Genomic DNA, 18548 nt, shown 5'->3' on the forward strand with positions numbered 1-18548 from the left:
CTGACTTTGCAGTCTTATTTCATGGAACACACATGGTTTTGCACATCTTTTCACAGAAACAGGATTGCTTAATATCCTGCAAAACCACAATGTGTTCTTAATACAGGAAAGCTGGCTGACTACCCCCATATATGTTGATGGATACCAGGTGTACCAAAGATTGGCAAATAAAAACAAAAGAGGGCACCCGTATGGTGGCCTTGTTATTGGAGTTAAAAATCACCTCACAGTGGTTGGAACAGAATTTACCATCACTGATCCCAATGTCCTGGCAGTTGCAATAGGATTCCTGGAAAGTAGGTCACAATTGCTGGTAATAAATACATATGACCCCCCGGGTGGTAATTGCACTGAAGCCATATTCAACACTATCACATGTCTGCTATCGGAAGTAACAAAAAAGATTGGAATTATTTTATCATAATTGGTGGGGATTTAAATGCCCAATGCCCAGTCTGAAAGGATGTGAGGAGAGGGACTGTGTAAACTCCATTAGTGTGATGAAAGAATGCACTGCAAACAGCCAAGGAAGACTCTGGTGCGAATACCTATATGACTGGGGACTCACCATGAGGAACAGTAGAGCAAACGGAGACCGCCCGGGAGACTATAAGTGGTGCGCCAGTAGTAAAACCTTGACACTTGATTATATCTTTGTTATTCATAATCTGCTACCTTTGGTACAAAGTTTAACAGTCACTATAACCAGCATAGTGATCATAGTATCCTAAACGTAGTCATCGAGGGATGGGGAGAAGACAAATCAAAAGAGAGAATTGGTGACCTCAATATAAATTGTAGTGGCCCCAGGATAAGTCGGTCGCACAAAAACGTGGACAAAAGTACAGAGCTTGGTCTGAAATCTCAGTGCCTCGGGACGGGATGGAAGTTTGGCTAGAAGAAACAATTGCAGTTGTAGCAATTTAAAAAGGTAGCTACACTGTGTCAAATAAAGTTACCCCTCAACATAATTTTGATAAAGAAATTCATGATGCCAAAAGGGAGATGCACAGCACTATGCAGACCATCAAGTCCAATACCCCAATAACATACACCAAAATAAAAGCGATTAAGCTGGTTAAAAAAAATATGGTGGCACATCTCACATAGAAATGCGAAATGGTAAGATTTAGTTGATGCGATAAAAACAAGAGAACATAAGAAGGTGTGGAAACTTCTGGGTAAAGTAAGAGCCGATGAAGCCAAACTGGTTGTTAATCCTATCAGTTCAACGCAGTGGCGTAATCACATAACCAAGAACTTTGTTGGCTACAAAGTCGCAATGGAAGCCTTAAATTAAGGCCCTTGGGGGGTTTCAATGTGAACATTGACAAAGAGGACATATTGAATAACATTATTAAGCTAAAGGGATTGAGAGCATCAGGCCCAAACAGACTAGCTAACATGGTATAAAAAAAGATCCTGAGGCATGGGCCACCATATTAGAGATCATGTTCAACAAGGTGTGATCCCAGCATCCTGGAAGACTTCACTGTTTGTTTATTTTCTTTGAAAAAGGCAAACGTACAAACCCTTCAAACCACAGGCTGCTTTCTCTCCTTGATGTAACAGGTAAACTATGTGCATCATTCCTTCTCGATGAGATATAAAAACTGACAGATTCCATACAGTTGCTGGACATCATCCAAACTGGATTTAGACCCGGGTCTGGGGTTGTACACAATTTCAGACTTATGGAAAAATTGACAATTAATGCAAAAAAGAAAGGCAGACATGTATTATATGCCACACTGGTGGACTTTCGTGCTGCATTTGACACTGTTGATAGACAGAAGTTGTGGTACAAAATGAAGGAACCGGGATACCTTGGTTCTATTTTTAGTGCCATTAAGATTTTGCATGACAATGCCAGCATGCAGGTGAAGCTCGACAGCAGGGGATTCATCACGGAACAGATCAGTTTAAAGAAGGGCGTAAAACAGTGCTGCGTGCTGGCGCCCTTGCTGGTCAAAATATACCTGTCAGATCTGCCGGGTATTCTGAGCAGAATTGAAAATTGCGCTCCTAAATTTGACTGTGTAAGAGTTAGTTGTCTGGCATACGCAGAAGACCTCGTGGTACTAGATCCTACATATGTGGGGGCTAAAGACTTTTGGAAGGGTTGTACAAATATGCAGAGCAAAAACAGGTTAATGATCAATTTTGAGAAAATTAAAATGATGCACTTCAGCAGTAAGAACATTGGTAAACCCAAAATGGTTGTAAGTGGGAACCGCATTGACTATGGCACTAGTTACAGATGCCTAGGGCTTGAATTGACAACCCATTGAGATTATTTCTGAGAAGAGGAGGAAGGCTGTGGTGTTAACATCCTTACTAGCATAATTTGTGGTAGAAACATCAGGCTTCAGCCTTGTAGGTATCTTGACACTGTATAGACAGCGCTTTGTGCGATTATGCTGTATGGCATTGAGGCACTGGTTATGCGGGACCTCACATGGTCGAAGGCCAATGAGGGTATATCTTGGAGGAGGATACTCGGAATGGCCCTGTGTGTACCTATAGAACTATTACGATTAGAGTTGGGCCTGATGTCACTTCCAGCTATAGCATTAAAATGAAGAGGCCTCCTCTACATAAAAAGAAGATCTATGCAAAAATGCCCTCAACTAGAACTCATTGGGAAGGCAGGGGAAGGGGACACCCTGACAAACACACCTTACTGTCAAGGAAGACATTTCAGTTGATCGATTGGCACCCATACTGGGGGGGACTCCACACGCTACTAAAACAACCTATTAAAAAGCTTGAACATTGGGACTGGTCAAACAATTATGAACACATGGCCAAGTTAAAGTCATTTAGCGCGTTTGCACGAGTTAGTCACATATTCAAAAAGCCCTAGTGGTACCTTATGCTTTGGCCAGCACCACCTTAGCACAGATTTATACTGCTTCTACGCACTAATAGGTTGCCAGGACTGACAATTGCTGGAGGTGAAAAGGATATCCCAAAATCAGAAAGAACATGCCGTTTTTGCAAATTATCGACTATGGAGGAAACTGCTAAACATGTATTAACGGAGTGTCGGAGAAGGGACCACTTTATATGTCGGCATTAGGAGATTTTGTCAGCCATTATGATATTATAAGAGATGGCAGCTTTTGGCAGTACTCTTTGGACTCTGAAAACAGGTTACTTTATATTGCTCTGCACTGTTTATGGAAGCATCTAGAGATTTTGCAGAAGAATTAATAAGGGACATGAACTATTTTGGTTTTTTGAATTATGTGGAATAAAATGTTAACTACTGGGAAAATCCTAAATGTAAATGATCTGGTGGAATTAATATGATTAGGTGTTATGTATTTTAACGGATGGAGTATATGGATTTTATTATTTTATGAAATTATGTAGAGAAAGGTTTTGGTGGTGTGATGAACTGTTTCTATACTTGATATGTGCAGTAAATATATATGTGTAAAGTTCAATACGAACTAAATCACATTAATAGTAAAATTTAAACAAAAGTATATGTAAGGAGAAAGGGTTGAAGTGGAGTTATACGTCGAATTATCACCCTGAATGCAACAGAAAAGTAAAAAGGTTTAAAAGAGTATTGGTGGAAACGATTGAAATGGCAGGAAGGAATGGCATGTATGTGCAGAAGACAGTGGAAGAGATGGTTTAGAGTGTTAGGTCATCTCCCAATAGGATGATGGAAGCTTCATCGTTTGTGTTCATTCAAGGGAAGAAGTTGAATTCTAAGTCAAATCTGCATTGGGTAAAAGATGTCTGCACTTTTAAAGAGCTGAGGAAAATAATTAAAGGGAAAGGAAGAACGTTGGAAGATGAAGGATGATGGAGTGATTAAAGTAGATGATTTGGTGTGAGAAAAGGAAGGGAAGTTAGTAGACGAAGAGATGCCAACGTTTTCGGGAACTATGGTGGTTATAGAAGTGTTCTCCAAAACGGTTAGGGTCGAAGATGGATCTATATGGAATGTGAACAGAGTGTTCAGATGCAAGGATCTATGGAAAGGATGCATAAGGCAGTGGCTGATGAGAGAGTGCATAGGAGGAGTCATCTGAGTTGGGGTAAGATGTGTGGAGAGAAGATGTGAGGAGTAATGAGGAAGATGGTCTAGTGAGAGAGAGAGAGGGTTGAGAGAGCACTTGAGGAGTTGGAGATGAGAAGAGGTGTGCATACAGGGAGGATGAAGAAACCGCTGCATACAGGGAGGTTGAAGAAACCGCCTAGTCGGTATAGAGATTTAATTATGGATGGGTGTTGATAATATTGTTTCCACAATGCAGTCACCTTTTACATAATTAATTCTGTGTTGCTGCTTATAGAAATATAACAATAGAGAATGGCAGAGTAAGTTAGAAATGTCCACAGCGTTTGTACAGTTATGAAGCAATTGGCACCAGGCAGCAGGTGTCTGTGAGGTGTGGGTACACTGCCAATGTACTACCACGGTGCATAAACAATAGAAAAGAGGTCCACAAACACACTGCACCAAGGAAGTGCAACCATTAAACTGCGGTCTAATGTTTATTCATGAATAAACATCAGACCGCAGTTTAATGGTTGCACTTCCTTGGAGCAGTGTGTTTGTGGACCTCTTGTCTATTATAGAAATATAAGGTTCTGTTATTCGTTTTTGTATGTTGTTTTATTGTTTTTAAGCGGGAAGTATGTGTAGTATATTAGGGTTCTGTGAGAAACCCATGTCTCCCTAACTAGTCCCCAGGGATCTGTCATCCAGGTGGCCAGGACATGCCCATCGCTATTGGATCCAGTTCCTGGGGTTGGACCAGTGAGGGAGGATCACCTGGATGGGGGTCCTTGGGGAGTGGGAGTGGGACACCGATGGGTGAGACGTGGTATCCCCTTCTTTTGGCACCTATTCCCCATCCTACAACATAGGATATTCCAAAACATAGCCCCCTCAACCCACTTTTCCAACACTTTCGCACAACACAAAAGACAATGGATTAACACCAGAGCCGTTTACCTGACATGTCCCAATACAAGGGTCAGGCAAAGTCAGACCATTGACCAGAATCACTCACACCTGATAGCCCTTTCCCTTCCCCACAGAGATAAAAGGTGGAGCATGACAGCACCCTACGAGCAAGGAAGAACGTATGACGTAAGAGCTAACTGAACACAGCAGTTCAAGAGGAGGAGAAAGACGGCGCAGACCGAGAGGGTAACAAGGAGAGAGTCGACCTTGTCCTTTCCGACCAAGGCCCCGTGAAGCCTCCACAGAGCAAATGATAACTCTGCGAACAATAGCCAACGTTTGTTTCAGCAGATGTCTATGGTACGTGAGACCCTCCTCTGCTGATTACCAACCTAGGGAGAGATGTTTGTCTCAGAGGTACCAACCTTGACTGCAGGGAGAAAGAAAGCTAAGCGGTCCATCATTGCCGGTGAGTCGAGGGGAAAACCGATAAGAAACTGAGCTGTGTTGAACGAAAAGTGGCAAGTGGCTATTTGATTTTTGAACAAACAAAGAACTGTTCATGTTTTCAAGGGGGGAAACCAGCAGTAGAGGAAGCTGGCACCCCATGGGTGCTCACTCGAGAATCTCTAGGTGATTACCCAATGGTAAAAGACTACCGTAACCAGAAGGCCTTGAGAAGAGGCAAATATAGATCAAAGTGTTCATACAGGGGTCTGGTAAAATCCTATGTACCGTTGAAATTCGTTGACCGACAGAGAACTGTGGCCCAGATGACATCAAGTGGTGGGTAGTGGACATAGTCAACACTAGGACCAGTGCCACCAATGCATGGTGGATATATAAAACTCCAAAGCTATACCACTGGCCTCAATGAAATGATACCAACTGTGGGAAACCTGAGGACTTTCTCACTTATGGATCCTGGGGATTCTTTGTTCAGTTGGTCAGGGTACAGCCATCGCCTTTGGAACCAGACCCTGGGGGTAGGCCAGTGCGGGAGGATCACCTGAGCAGGGGGCCCTTGGGGACAGTTGGAGGAATGCCCTTAGGAGAGAGGCGGTAGTCCACCCTTTCTGACAAACCCCTTCCCGACACTTCCTCCACATTTATAGGTTGTTATGAATCCTGTCCTGTTGCCCCCTCCCAATTCCAACAAGTACTAACATTAAAGGAGGCATTGGAGAAGAAATATATCCCTATGAAGCCCGTGCAAGTTAAGGGCGTATGACTGTTTGCGCTGTTTGGCTAGATAGCAGTGCCTCTCATAGCTCTCAACTCACCCGCTTTTGGCGGGTGTCACCCGCCTTGCAAAGGGCTGACTCACCCGCCAAGCCTCCTGCACTCCCATTCATTCCAATGGGCGTCTCACCCGCCAAAAACAAAATCGGATGATTTCACCCGCCTTTGCGAGGCAAATGGTTGAGAGCTATGGCCTCTTTTTTCTTTTGCCGATTGAAGCCGTGTAAAGCTTTGAGACGCCTGCTCCCTGCTTCCTGGGAAGCCTTGCTGCTGGACCCTTAAGAGCCATAGCTCTATCAAGCTCCTCTCCCTCCTGGAAGTGCTGTGATAAAAACGAGGAGGCGAGACCCTTGCGGCGTGAAGCCTGTGCAAGTTAAGGGCGTATGACTGTTTGCACTGTTTGGCTAGATAGCACTGCCTCTTTCTTCTTTTGCTGAGTGAAGTTGTGTGAAGCTTTGAGACGCGGCTCCCTGCTTCCTGGGAAGCCTTGCTGCTGTACCCGTAAGAGCCGTAGCTCTATCAAGCTCCTCCCCCTCCAGGAAGTGCTGTGATAAAAATGAGGAGGTGAGACCCTTGCGGCATGAAGCCCGTGCAAGTTAAGGGCGTATGACTTTTTGCACTGTTTGGCTAGATAGCAGTGCCTCTTTCTTCTTTTGCCGGGTGAACCCGTGTGAAGCTTTGAGACCGCTGCTCCCTGCTTCCTGGGAAGCCTTGCTGCTGTACCCTTAAGAGCCGTAGCTCTATCAAGCTCCTCCCCCTCCAGGAAGTGCCATGATAAAAACGATCAGGCGAGACCCTTGCGGCGTGAAGCCTGTGCAAGTTAAGGGCGTATGACTGTTTTTCTTCTGTTTGGCTGTTTGCTGCTCTGCCACATACATAATTTCAGCGGCTGAGCAAAGACAGGAAGGCGGTTCCAGGTTCCAGGACTCTCAAGCACCTCAACCCATGGATTTGGTGCAGAGTCTCTTAAGTTCCTGGAAGTTCTGGGAGGCCAAGAGACAGCGAACCCGAATCATCAGAAAGCAGCCCCTACAAACAACAAGTGAAGGATAGACGGGGACAGCACACTCAAGCGTCACACAGTTAAACCTCCCCTCTACGCAACCTCACTACCGCAATGAAGAGAAATCACTGCCACGTGGGGACTGCAAGATTCTCCTTTGACCCAGGCAGCAGCATCATCATAAAATTCAACTCAACTTGATTCTCTTGAATTAGTGCTGGATCCTATACATTGACATCTTACAACGCGGTGTGGAGAAACTGCACACATTATAAAACCCTCCACCCGCTGAGTCTTACTTGACTTGCGGCACTGCCAACAGCAGGCCCGGGTCCAGAAATTTCCATCTGGGTGGGCCAGGGTTGTGATCAGGGGGGCCCACATTCCATTGGGTGTGGGTCTAGGAGTACCCTAAACAAATTGCTGGCGTTGATCCAGATTTCCTAGATCCGTGATCCAGCAAAACATTTCTTCCCAGATCTGCAAAAATATGTTTGCACCCCTCTATAAAAAACAGTACATAGCAAAAGAGAAGCAAGGAAAATAGTGTTACAACATCAGTCTACCTATCTTCCCTTCCCATCTGCTCTCCCCTTTTTGTTATATCTGATCCTCCTTCACCTTTCACCATCCAGTCACCTTCCCTTAGCTGCCCTAACCACCGTTCCCATTTACCTCCCCTCCCACCTATTCACACCAGCACCCAGCATGCCTTTCCTTGCCCGGCTTTGGAGAATTGAGGGTGATGCCTCTTTGTCCTCCTCTGAGAGGGCTGAGCAGTGAGGCCCCCAGTCTTTGTACCATCTCAGATGGTGTCTGCCCAACAATACCTTCCTGAGAACTGTGGCTACTCCCAGCATGTCCCGGAGTAGATGCTTGTGCTCCCTCCATCTTGTTGTGAAAGATAGAGCCCCCCCAGAATACTGAAGCAAGGAATAGGAGATTTTGTTTCCTACAAAATTACATTTGTTTTCAAACTTCTTTTAATTTCAAGAACAGAACATACCATGTCCAATCAACACAGGTAGTCTTTTGATCTTAAGAATATTTCGAGCACAATTACATATCCTCCAATCACATACACATGTATATACAATCCTCCCTTCACCCACCCATTCCACAACCTCCCTGCCCCTCCTTTCCAACTGAAACACTACAGTAGTCCCATTCTGAATGTCTTCTATCAATGGTTCATGTCCAAAATTACATTTTAAACACAAAATGTTATTTAATTGAGTTGAGAGTGCAAGGGGGTGCTAGGCTTCCTGGTATCACTCCTGGTGGGGCGTGCCCCTGTACATCATTGTCTGGTACATACTGTTTACACGCTGGTTATAAATGCAATTGTCCATGATGACTCTTTGTTTGATGTGTTTACTTTGATTTGCTATTGAATGACACAATGTTGTTCAATAAATGTGGCCCAGACATTTTCAAAGTTAGATGTGCGTGTGTGTGTCCTAATAGCTTTGCTGTCCATCTATTAAACCATGAGTGAGGCTTTTTGGAATAGCTTATAATGGGAACTGAATAACTTCTAGGGGCACCTAATTTTAACAGGTAAGGCATAGTGAAATTAAAAATATGCCAAGGATCACACACTTTGATCAAGTGGTAAAGCCATAATTTGAGTCTAGCCTGAAATTTAGATACTTGATCACACATCTTCCGAGCTCAAGTTGGTACAAATATGTGTTGAAGTTTGGCTTTGTATACCTAAAATAATACTAAATGTTATACGGATTACTTTAGAAATTCACAAGTTACATGATAAACCAACCTCACAATGTATTCATCATTGTAGAAACATGTTGATGAAAAGATTAAGGGAGGCATTTTGTTTTGAATCCTATATTGCACATTCTCCTGTTTGCACATTCATTAATTTTAATTGTTTCCACCAAGTACTGGAAAAGTAAAGGGTAAAACACAGGCGAAAATTGCCTTTGCTTCTTACTTTACCACTACGTGTCTGGAAAGTGTAAATCACTTCCACAATTAACGATTGTGGGAGCCATCCACATCGTATTCCTTTGGACTCTGCCCGCTTATACCAGGTGTAAACGTCAGGCAGATCCCATAGGAATCCATTGGTTTTCCGCCAACATAAAAATAAATAACATTGGTGGAACACCAATCGGTTTTGGCAGAGGGACCTTGTTAAGTCTGATCTGCTCTCCAACTTCGCCTGTCAAATCATACAAAATCCTGCAGCTCATAAAAAGTGGAGCTAAATGCATTTAGCGCCACTTCTTCCACACCGTTTGACCTGGAAAATTATCCCCTATGACTGTAGCTTTATTTTCCCCATCCTGAATGGAAGCCTGCACGCTCCAGCATAGCAATTAAAGAGAACCTACACAAAATCTCATACAGACACAAAGTGAAATGAAATGCATGAAAAAAATTATTGTTTCACACAGCTTGTTCTGTATCCCTTTAATTACTAATCACCCAACAATCACACTTAAATACCTTCTTAAAATCCTGTATAGCTTTTTGTAAAGTGCCACAGCAATGGTCACTATCTTTTACCTTTTCCCATATCTAATCACTTCCTGTTGTAAATAAACTGCCTCTGAGACACGGTAAAAAGATAAGATCTCACTGGTAGGGCCTGTTTATCCCTGCTGTTCTTATTCGAGGGGAGGGAGTAGAGCAGGGGTACGGGGGGTTGGCATTGGCATTTGTCCCTTCTCCAAATGTTAAATCCACCTCTGATTGCACTCTTTAGAAAATATTTAAAAACTGCTTTTTAGATATAAAAGATGTACACTTTTTATTCTTTGTCCGTAACATTATAGAAAACTCTCTTCTATTTTGTTATTTTAGGGGTGTTCATGTTTCATTTCTGGCACTGCCTAAACACCCAGCACCCAAGATTTACATCATACTTTCCAAACAAATCCCACAAAACACATGACCTGTTCTGTTTGCATGCAAACTCTGTAAATTTACTCAAACAGAATGAGGTTATCAAGTCAGTACTTATCAGTTTGAATTATGAAACGTTCTGGCAGAGTAGGCTAGGCTTCCAAACAAAGATACATTCTATTTAGGTCAGAGCCCCACTGGTAAGTATGCATGAGAAGATCTGAAATTGGTCAATACTTGCCAACCGAGCCTTATCATTTTCAGGTAGGGCCTTGTTGGACCAGCACAGTGATGTGCAGCTTGATTCCATAGGCAAAGCAAGCAAGACACCCACATTTGGGCATATACACGTTCACTTAGGGAGACTAACTCAAGGCAACATGCATTGGCCTAGCCAACAGCTTGGGCTTTTGATTAGGCATGGATAGGCATTTGCCAGGTACTGCCATAAGGGTACCACCTGGCCATAAGATGGGAACAGCTGGAAAATGCTGCCAGTAACTGGGCATATGATGGCACTGCCTGGCAAATATCTGCTAATACCTATAAGCAAGGCAAAACTGCTGGCTTTGTGATTGCTTGTTTAAGACAGGACTTCAGTGCAAGTCAGAGGCATTGAGAAATATATTACTTATAAAATCAACTTCCTGAAGACACACATTAAGATAATTTTACTACAACACGAGCTCATTTACAGAGGCAATTAAGTAATTAAACACCCAAAAGAATGCTTAGATATAACACTGGCAGGCCCTGTACAGTAACATGTTTGTTGTTACTTTGTGATAGAGCTTGCTCAAAGAGCTCTGCAAAGGTTATGTTTTGGTGGTGAGGCATTATCATTGCCATGGCTAGTCATTATGTGGGTAAAGGACCAGACACGCCCATAGAATGTGTGTTTCTCCTGACAATTTATTGCCATTGAATCTGTGTTCCACAGCATGAGTTCTGTTTGTACCTAATAGGTAAAAAGCCTCTGAATCAATTAGAACCACCTTCATTGCTCTGGCCAGCCTTCCATTGCATTGTTTACATATCAGCCTTGGCCCTGTCACTAATGCCCTTCCAAAACTGCTAAACCACAGGGCCTAAAAATTCATGTGCTTGCTTGTGTTCCAGTGCAGATGCAACACTACCTAGCAATTGAGATTGAACTGCACCTTTCGGTGGCAGCACCAAAGGTCATTTGCTAATGGCTTGTCCCCTTCTCTAATCCCAAAGACATTCTACAGAATGTTGGCATGGAATGTTACGCAGAGCTACGGTAGTGATAATGTTTAATTCAAACATTGATTTGCATCTATCACTTTTTGTATTTTACTACACTCCGCTCCAGAATTACATTTTTGTTACTACCAACCTTATCTTTTCACTTATACTCAAGTAGTTAATGCAGCAGAATATATACTTTGAATGTAATTTGTAAGGCCGCCCCGTCAGTTGACGCAAACAATAAATGACAGGTAAAGTTGCTTTAACACTCTGTGTTAAAGCAACTTTACCTGTCATTTATTGTTTGATATAGTTGACCATTTTATTAAGCATGATGTGAAAAACCACTATATTCCCACAAAAAAACATACTTTAAATTACGGAACCAAAATTGTGATTTTAGGTTTCAGAAAATGGTTGTAAGCAGCCTGCTTGAATACATGTGCTACCTAACTTAGTTAGAGGTGTGAATGGCCCTCCAGCTCCCTGGTCGTTTGTACTTTCATGGCTGTGAGGCATAAATCATTGTCTAGGGTAAGAAAACAAATCCTGGCCAGGCCTTCTGGAATTCAGCCTCTCAGAATGATGTCTCTGAGGTTGCTGCTGAATGTTTAGAGCAAGGGTGTACAACTGATTTTGCCAGAGGGCCGAATGTACCCTACATGCTGCCTATAGTGGGCCGAAAACTAAATGTGGGAGGAGCGGCAGGCAAAGGAGTGGCAGGAGTGTTCTTCAACCCTCAATTATTATAAAACACATGGAAAAAATACATTTTTAGGTGTGCCGGTCTTTGTGTATTTCAAACTTACATTTTGTACTACAGATTTTCCATTTTTATAATTCATTTCTTTCATAAGGATATATTGGCAATAGTGGACAAAGTAGACAAATCATTCAGGAGAAAAAACACTGTGCTCAAACATTTCACGCATTATGCCGCTTTAGATTTGCAAGGCACAAGCTCATTATTTTGCACTGCTATTTGGACTGCTATACTTTGCTGTTTGAGTTGGTCATACTCTTGAGAGTATGACCTTCGTTGTGTCAGGTTTCCACAAAAGGCAAAGGAGGTACATCTCTTAACTGTGCCTAATTTAGCTTTATGATTGGGTTCACTTTTGCATGTGACACTATGCCCCATGGTCCCCACCTTCCAACCAAACACTATGCCCAATGGGCCCCACACCGCAACCAGACACTATGCCCCATGGCCACCACCCCCCAACCAAACACTATGCCCCATGGCCCCCAACCCCAACCAAACACTATGCCCCATGGCCATAATCCCACAACTAAAAACTATGCCTCATGGCCCACACCCCCACACTATGCCCCATGGCCACCACCCCTGAACCAAACTCTGCCACATGGCCCCCAACTAAACACTATGCCCCATGGCTCCCACCCCCCAACCAGACATTATACCCCATGGCCCCCACCCCCAACTGAACACTATGCCTCATGGCCACAATCCCACAACTAAAACCTGTGCCCAATGGCCCGCACCCCCACACTATGCCCCATGGCCACCACCCCTCCAACCAAACTCTGCTACATGGCCCCCAATCAAACACTATGCCCCATGACTCCCACCCTCCAACCAGAAACTATGCCCCATGGCAACCACCCCCCAAACAGACACTATGCCCCATGGCCCCCAACCAAACACTATGCCCCATGGCAACCACCCCCCAAACACACACCATGCCCCATGGCCCCCAACCAAACACTATACCCCATGGCCACCACCCACAAACAAACACTATGCCCATGGCTACCACCCCCAACCAGACACTATGCCCCATGGCCCCCACCCCCAAACAAACACTATGCCCCATGGCCACAATCCCACAATTAAAAACTGTGCCTCATGGCCCGCACCCCAACACTATGCCCCATGGCCACCACCACTCCAACAAAACTTTGCCACATTGGTCCCATCCCCAACCAAACACTATGCCCCATGGCCCCCACCCCAACTAAACACTATGCCCAATGGCCCCCACCCCCCAACCAAACTCTATGACCAATGGCCCCCATCCTCCAACCAAACACTATGCCCCATGGCCACCACCCCCAACCAAACACTATGCAACAGAGTGACCAGTGGATTGCATCAGCGCAAGAGCCTTTTCACAAAGACAGTGAGCTAAATAGAATTGGCATCAACAAATGACTGTGTCTGCATCCCGGGTTTCACTACGAACCAAAGTGTGTGATCCTGGGCAAATCATGTAATCGCACTGTGCCTTATCTGCAGTGATTCACTTCATAGTTTATGTTAGCATATCATGCTGTTATAAAGTCATTAAGAAAAACAAATCCTAATGACTATAGAGTTGTTATATAATAACAGTGCAATTTAGGCATTTTGCAGCACAAAGTTATGTGCCACTTGGCTTACTTATGGCAACCTTTTCTAAAGTCACTTCCATTGTACCTGCAAGTACTAAAAACTGATGATGCTCTTTGCAAAGTCCTTTTCTGTGAGGCCCCTTCTGTTGGTGCAATCCATATGCAAGTGTAGGTGTTAAAATGTCATCTGCCACTAATGTTACCAAAATAAAGTTGATGGGAGGGGAAGCTGCGTGAATGAGGCTGTATGTATGGAATTGCGCACACTGCATTTGGGGGGAAAGTAGCAGGACTTTCTTTGCGCTTCACCCGACACACTGTTGCAATGCTGGATACTCCCCTGCACACACCCCAAACTCCCAGCACACAAACACCGATAAAAAACATGAGAGCGCCCCCACTTACCAGCACTGTGGATGTGCTTGCGCTGCAGCTGGCGTGGCAAGGCTGAAATGCCTTCCGGCAACATTCCACGCCATGCCAGACACAGTGCTGGCACTCTGTTGGTATAGCCCATGCACTACGTGACTCTCAAGAGCCACATAGTAAATGCAGTCCACCAATAGAGGGTCAGCATTTCCCATTGGCAAGTCAAAAAAAGACTTTCCTAATAGAGGACGGCTGTAGCTGCTTGCGGGAAAATCAACATGCTGGGCCGCACTTGGTCCCCATGGTGTGCACCCGTGGTTAAGAGTGACATCCAACCCCCCCCCCCACTCCCTCGGCTACCTGGTGGTCATAAACATCACTGACATGGCCTCCTTTCTAGGAGGGGCCAGAAGCTGGCTCTGGGCCTGCCCCCCCTGCTGGAGCCGGGCCTGGCCAAAAGTACACTTAATCACGTGAACAGCCATGTGGAGACTGTGGAAACTCTTCCTTTGACCAGCACGGTCTGTCTGAAACCCATCCGCCCCTGCCTGCATTCGACCCTGGTCACACAAGGCTCTGAAGTGCATGATAGGACACCAGGAATACACTATGCCTGTCTCTTTGTTTTAAACTATATGAAACATCCATTCCTCCCTAAATGACTCTACACTCTAAACCTGTGGAATGCACAGCCTGCCTGACTCGATCAACAACCAGACAGCCATAACTTCCTCCCCGTGGTTTTGCCTTGCTATTGCACAAATTACAGTGGGATTTTGATGAGAGCTACAATTAGCCCTGAAACTTGTCCCTCTTTGCAAATTGCATAACAGCACTCCTTGCTTGACCGACTAGCCACCATTCAACCCCTCCCCACCCCCAGGAAACTGAGTCCACCGAAGAGGTTGTTATGCAAGGAACCTATCAAGATGTTACAACTAACGGACCACAAACGAGACATCGGACCCAAGCCCGGTCCCAACCTGGCCCCCTACATCCACAAGGAAATGTTGACATCTCTAACCTAACAGCTCACTCCGAATTGACCATAAAACAAGCTCCCCCTTCCAAACAACTAATCACAAGAAAGGTGGTCCCACTTACGATGAACACCTCAGTGATTACGTCCCAGTAGAGAATAGTGGATACTAAAATGCATGATCAGAATAAAACCCTGATACCCAGTAAAGATAAGCCTCCAAAGGTCAACAACCGGCTTGATGCAAACCCTGATCAACTTGCGAACTCCAACAACAACCCAAATGATCAACAGGAGCATGCGCTAATGCCTCTAAAGATAGATAGCGAGACTCCATCAAGTAAGGAATGTAACTTGTCTCACTCCACCAGATCTCCTCTCTGACCAAATCATAACCATGAAAGAGAAAAATATTCCTACCGCCACTACCAAAAAACCTCTCCCCTGTGTGAATAAAGGAGGCATTGATGTCTCCTCTCAATAGAACTCAGAACTTATCCACTCTAAACCAATTGATACACAACCGGCTCCAGAGGGATCACATTTAGGAGCCACGCAAAAAGATTGAGCCAGGCTCACTAAACTAAGATGGAAATCCCTCCATGAAAAAAGAACCAAATCAGAACTCCACGGGGGTCCGCCGCAGCTGTTGCACAAAACAACGTCTACAAAGACTTTCGCTTGACCTAACTGAGATTGAAGCGTTAATGGAGCTACAAGAGAACAAAAGGAGGATAACAAGAAACCTCCTTGATCAATCACAAAGGCCCCATGAAGAATCTTTCCATAATTCGACAAATCCATAGGTATACCCCACAACGAGCCCGCCGTTTCAAACTGGAACACCCACTCGATTACACCCACAAACTCCTGAGCACATGAACAGGCTGACCCCCAAAAAGTTCATAAATTCCCTTGTCCACCTTTAAGAACCACACATCAGGAATCGATTCCCACCACAATGGTGGATCTTCAGAACATGTTAATTGCGGTTTCCACACAAGCACTTATACCTTACATGAAATCGCAAGAAGCGCAAGTTGAAGCCGCCCAAGACCAAGCAACAATCTTGGCCTCAATATATTCCAAGCAGAAAATTCATGAAGTCTCAAACTTGAAGCCCGGATACAAGCAGATGCCGAAGTTAGTGCAGCGTGGCAACAACGACTAGCCGATATAGCACATAAGGACAGGGCAGAAAAAGCACATTTCACGGATGCACTCCTTGAACCCATGCATGCAAACATGACCAACGCAACAGGACCTCAATGCAAGTAACACAACCAGCCGACCCTACCGTCTCGTACCAAAGACATGGCCGCACAAACGGTTCACCCGGAACCCCACCCAATAACACCAATAATGTGAACGGTACAGCCATGATGACCCCAGACATTGCGGAAGACTTCCTGACTGATCTAACCTGTAGTCAGAATGTGCCAAAAGGTCACCAGCATTACCCAAAGTCCCCGTCCGGCCAGGAAAATGTGCCTAAAACTAAAGAATCATATAGTATTTTTGATCAAACCCGCCAGCATCTGCACGCCAAGCCGGTGGCACCAAAACCGAAGAAGCAAACCAAAAAACAACAAAAGGGCTCTAGGGCCTTCCTTCGGAACTTAACCATACCGCCAGGTCAACAGACAAAACCTACAGGCCCCTCTAAACAAGGAAAATAATCACATGGATAGGCCCAAAGAAGGACAGAATAAATTAAAACCGAGCCAACAAAGATCACTCCTGAGAAACAAGCAGACGAAACAGAACCGGCCACAATGGAGTTACTAATGAATCTATCCACTTATTCGAAGATCGATGATCGGCCAATTGCACAAGAGGATTCACAGTTAAATTAATCCTCTCAAATAACAATAGACTGCTATGAACAAACTTACTCTGAGCAACAATCAGCAATATATCCCAATGGTGACAACTCTGCTGACCATGACAGTATTCGACCTACGATTGGAATGAACTTGGATGGAACGGCCATATCGGAGATGCCCCAAGACAATACGATTGCCCATGAATCAGCTCCTGTATCATTGAAGCATCCACAATTCATAGACCCAAGAAAACCAATTCAACGGAACAGGATAAAGCTGGAAAGAGTGGGCAGATGTGACGATATCCTGATCCTCAACAGAACAAATACTCTACGACTGTTACATGTGATCCCCGTGCTAAGGACAGTCACAACAAAAGACATTCAATTGATTTAATTTATAGATTCTAGCAGACTAGATCGTATTTGGATTGAATGTACCACCAGTAAGACACTACATCTTGTAGCCCAATCAGAGGATTTCCGTGCTCTGGGATTTCATCTCAAAATCATAGAATTGAAAACTGATCCGGAAGCCAAAGTTTTTAATAGCAATTCAGATGACATGTGAAACACAACAGTGTACTCAACAATAAGTACATCTTCTAGCACATATTCAGCAAGCAGGACACTAAATCTCGAAAAAAATACATCACACTCCAGCATTCGAGAATACCGACAAGATAAATCTTACTTGCAGAAAGATTGCCAAACATTTTGGGGGGAGATGAGTAATTAGCAAACAACAGCAAATTCTAGCTTTCTTGGAAAGTATTAGCAGCTAATCACTCAAGAAACCTGCTCTTTGACTGTATGCTCATGGAACAATTGTGGCAACGTACACTTATATCGGATTAGTAGACCAGATCTAACAAACGCTGATGTGATATGTCTGCAAGAGACATGGCTACACCAAAAACCGGTATGTGATGGATTCACCACATATATGAACCCAGCCATCTGCAGACAGAAAGGACGGCCATCTGCATGATCACTTATTTTAATCAAGATGGGCGTACAACTAAAAGTAATTGAAAGCCAGAACATCAATCCATGGATTCGAACAGTAATAAAGATCTACCTCCCAGCAATGCCCACTACTAGGGTCCCATAAATTGCCAGAAAAAGTATTTGGGAATCCTTTATACATACTGAAATCCTCAGAAAATACGAGAAGTAATTTGTATTGATGCATTCCTAACTGCAATGGACAAACCACAATCAAATACCCTTGTATTGCGTTCATTATATGCGATGACCTTAATATTCATTTCTACTCCGAAAATGGTCAAGAGCTCGACGAACACAGGCCAGAACAGCGCGCCCAAAGATGGTCTAAAGAGATGCGCTACAGAAAAATGACACAAGTTGATGCCATCGATGAAATCACCCAGATTCCGATTATGACATGGTCACGCGGGCAGAGTACAGGGATTATTGACTATATATATCGCTCAGAGTCCATAAAAGTCCTGATACAACGGCCGACAATATCTATATGGAGGGCGGCGATCACTGCATCTTGATCCGAGCATGGTTGACTACAAGACAGAACACAATCCGGGTTAACCTACCGGATCTAGAAAGAAACATAGCTGCTATGAGATTGAAATGAAGCCAACATCAAATAAAGCAACTTCCTACTGCCTTCTTTCACACAAAGATGGCAGACGCAGGTAAGTGAATGGATTCTGCACACAAAGATGACAGACGCAGGTAAGCTAAACTATGGATGGATCCTGCACAACTTCCGTCA

Source organism: Ambystoma mexicanum, chromosome 4p (genome assembly GCF_040938575.1).
Source record: "Ambystoma mexicanum isolate Mex_15411 chromosome 4p, UKY_AmexF1_1, whole genome shotgun sequence".
Taxonomy (NCBI): domain Eukaryota; kingdom Metazoa; phylum Chordata; class Amphibia; order Caudata; family Ambystomatidae; genus Ambystoma; species Ambystoma mexicanum.